Source organism: Tupaia chinensis, unplaced genomic scaffold, assembly GCF_000334495.1.
Source record: "Tupaia chinensis unplaced genomic scaffold, TupChi_1.0 Scaffold000001_1, whole genome shotgun sequence".
In the NCBI taxonomy this organism is placed as follows: domain Eukaryota; kingdom Metazoa; phylum Chordata; class Mammalia; order Scandentia; family Tupaiidae; genus Tupaia; species Tupaia belangeri.
Window position 1 is genome coordinate 8,433,013 of NW_006159427.1, and position 3,418 is coordinate 8,436,430.

Consider the following 3,418-nt stretch of genomic DNA (forward strand, 5'->3'; position numbering starts at 1 on the left):
AAAATAATTCTTGAGTCCCTAGCTTGCCACCCACTTAAAATTTTTCTTTCAAATGATCGTTTCCTAATCCAACTACTCGATCCCTACTTGCCCTTGTCTCACTGGCTGTCAGGGCAGTCCTGCAATATCATTTTGATGAACCTCATGGCGTTCTGTGTGTCAGGGCAGGACTGACCATTTCATTTTGAGTAGACTGCATCATCTTGTGGGTGTTCAAGGCAGCCACGACATGCAGGACCAGGCGCAGTTGCTGATGCTGAAAAGGATGGAATTTTGAGTGGGGACTCCAGTGCAGAAGGGTTGTTAGGAAGTATTTGAGTGTCTCGAAGGCATGCTTCCTTGAGCAAACTCCAGCTGTAGGGATTTGGGTAATGAATACCCAGGGAACATGGTGCCCCAGTTGAGCTGTGTGGATCCATCCCAGTATAAGCTGTAGAAAAGAGATTCACTCCATAGCAAAAATCTCTCTCAAAAACAAACAAACAAACAAAAAAAAAATGAAAGAAACGAAATTCACATCTAGAAGGATCTTTGGGCTCAGTTATGCCAACAAGTACTGTCTGTTCGTGGATAAATCACTTATTTATTTATTTTTTAAGCATATACTTTTTCTCTTTAGAATTATTTAATTTGCTTTATTACTACTATTATTATTTAATTTTCTATAGAGCACGTGTGCTCACCAGAGAGAGAGAGAGAGAAAGTGAGAAAGCAAGCCTCCAGGTTCAGGACTCAAACCACAGTTGGCTATGTGGGAGTCCAGCGCCTTAACCACCATACCTCTTGTTGGCCCACACTTAGTTCTTTGTCAAGTGAAAAGTTGGGCTGAAGTCCCTTCTCGCTGTAATGTTCTGTGATTCTAAATCATGTATCTATTTGAAGTCTGGCAAGAGCTCTATCATTCTGGTTTCATCGAATCCTAGAATTTTGCAGTCATTAACCAGCCCCTCTGGGTATTTGCACTCTACGTATGTATTATTGTAGGTATTATCATTTCAGTAGCTTCAGCCACTTGTAATTATGCCTTTGGCAAAGTTGTGATCCGTACTTTGGTATTATTTTAAATGGTGCTCTTTTTTTCCCCCCTCCTTTTTATGTATTTTTATTTATTTACATTTAATCACATGTCTTTACAGGGTACATTTCTTTTTCCAGCAAGAACACCAAGACAAAGATATCGCTGTATACATTATCATGAACACCATGCGTGTCAGTCAAGACAAAGATATCGCTGTATACATTATCATCAGCAAACAGCTTCTCATATCAAACATACTTTTACTTTTTTTCTTCTCCCTTCCCCACCCTTCCTTCCATACTGAACTTTTTCCCCCCACATTTTATTGATTGAGAAAAGATCTTAAACTAAAAATATGGACAAAGCTAAAGTCTAGTAACAAATGTAATTTTCTTCTGAAACTTCTTTTTCTCTCTCCATTCCCCGTTTTACTAAAGAGAGCTGTAAACTTACTTATTTGCCAAAAGTAGAAATTGTGCTCTTTTCACTAGTGCCCATCTCCCAAGTGTCTGCATGTATATCGCGACCTCAGTGTCTTCCCGTTTGATGGTTATCTTTGTAATGGCCCGTAGTCCACTGAATCAGTGCGTTGACATACTCTAACAGACCCCGCCCCGGGGCAGCTGAGCAGCTCCATACTTTAATATTTTGGATGTATTTTAGCCATGTTCCCATAGACGTCTTTGTAGGTGGACGACTTTTTTAGAAGAGTTTCTTACCCAGGGGGCACCATTCTGTGTGCATCTCAGTACTCAAATGCCTTCGTCACTGCTGTGAGCAGGAAGAAACTATCTCTGGGGAAGCACTCGGCTACATGAGTGTTTGGCTGCTGCCAAGCAGGGCACCTAGAAATCCTGGAGTGTGCAGCAGGACCTTGAATAACACGGAAGCAGAGGCTATGGCCAGAAACGTGCTGGGGTCCTAGATGGCTTCTTCAGATGCAGGGCTGTCCTGCCAGAGTACATGTGTGTATTTGATCACCTGGGAAGGTCGGTGACCTTTGGCTTCCGAAGTTGCACCGATCAAAGCAGCATCCTCATAAGAATCCTTTTTTACTTTTTTGTGTTTTTAGAGTTTTTGCTATAGGGCACGTGCGCTTGCCAGAAAGACAGAGACAGAAGGCAAGAAATCCCCCCCAGGGGGGATGGCCACACCACAACCCCTTCTCCATTCTCCTCTCGAGATCTTGGGCACGCATGCACATGTGCCTGGCATGAGTTTAAGCCACTGGGTCTGGGACTCAAACTGTGGTCTACTACGTGGGAGTCCAGCGACATAGCTATCATGCCAACTGCTGGTCCCACATCCTCCTAAAAATAAAACCGTCCTAGAGACAGTCTCTGAATTAGTTAGTGCTACGTTATAGACTATAGCCCTTTTCATTTTTGTTCCAGAGCTTGGACATTTTCAATGAGCTTTTGGAAGAAAAGTTTGTTCTACGATTGTAATTAGACTTGCTACCCCTTATCCAGTTACATGAAACCTAATTAACATTGCCCCCTCTTACTGGATAGTGCCTGCTTTGGTCTGTGGTACCATCGCTTCTCTGCATACGTGAGGGAACTATTTGCAATGCCAGTTTTACATGCTTGCCACAGCCCTGAGTGGTTATTGGGCAAGAAAGGGAACTCGTGCCTTGCTGAAATTGAGGGTAACTTGTTGCTCGCAGTAGTTAATGTAGTTACATTTCAGGTAAAGCTGGATGAAGTGGACCTATTCCCAGCAATTTCAGTTATCGTATGAATTACCAAGTAGAAAAAAAAAAAACTAGACAAGTGTAGAAATTGTGTGTGAGTTTGAAATTCCACCGTGCTAAGTCATAGGGGAGGGAGGGGTATGATTAAGTAGGAGGCAGGCCAATATTTTCAGAGGTTACCTTAAGTGCAAGCCAGTTCACTCCCTCTCACCTATGTATGCATTTCTCAGCTGTAAGTGTTGCATCCTCTGATTTTCATAACTTTTTTTTTTCCTTTCCAGATTCTAGCTACATTGGAGACTGATTGCTTTCTAAAATTAAGGAGAAGTCAAAGAAGGCATGGTGAATTTTCTTTGAGTTACAACTAACAAAATAAAAGGTAATTATGGGTGATTTTACAGTGTGTTTGCAGTACGCTGTGGCGGCTAGCTGCAAAAGCAGGGGACAGACAGACGTCCAGAATCTTGGATGTTTTCTCCTGCAAAACAGTAATGCCCAATGGGGATGGTGTCGGTAGTAGCATGTCAAAGTCGGTTTCTGGAAGCCACTTGGCGACTATGGTTTGAATCCCTGGCCTAGACTGAAATGTGTTGGAAAATGCTAGAAGCTGGGCTCTGTCAAGGTGAAGGACTGGCAGAAATGTGGAGGAAAAGAAAAGGATTGCAGAGTGGCTGGACTCTGTGAAAGGTGGAAAGCCTCCCTCT

General features: G+C 42.7%; 1 long non-coding RNA gene across 1 annotated transcript in view; it reads left to right on the forward strand.

Annotated features, from left to right (window-relative positions):
* The first annotated feature begins 2,991 nt into the window (after window positions 1-2,991).
* Window positions 2,992-3,418, forward strand: part of LOC114007161 (uncharacterized) — a 69,901-nt gene continuing 69,474 nt past the window's right edge. Inside the window, exon 1 of the long non-coding RNA XR_003548800.1 lies at window positions 2,992-3,093. This is a non-coding gene — a long non-coding RNA (uncharacterized LOC114007161). The remainder of the gene's footprint in view (window positions 3,094-3,418) is intronic.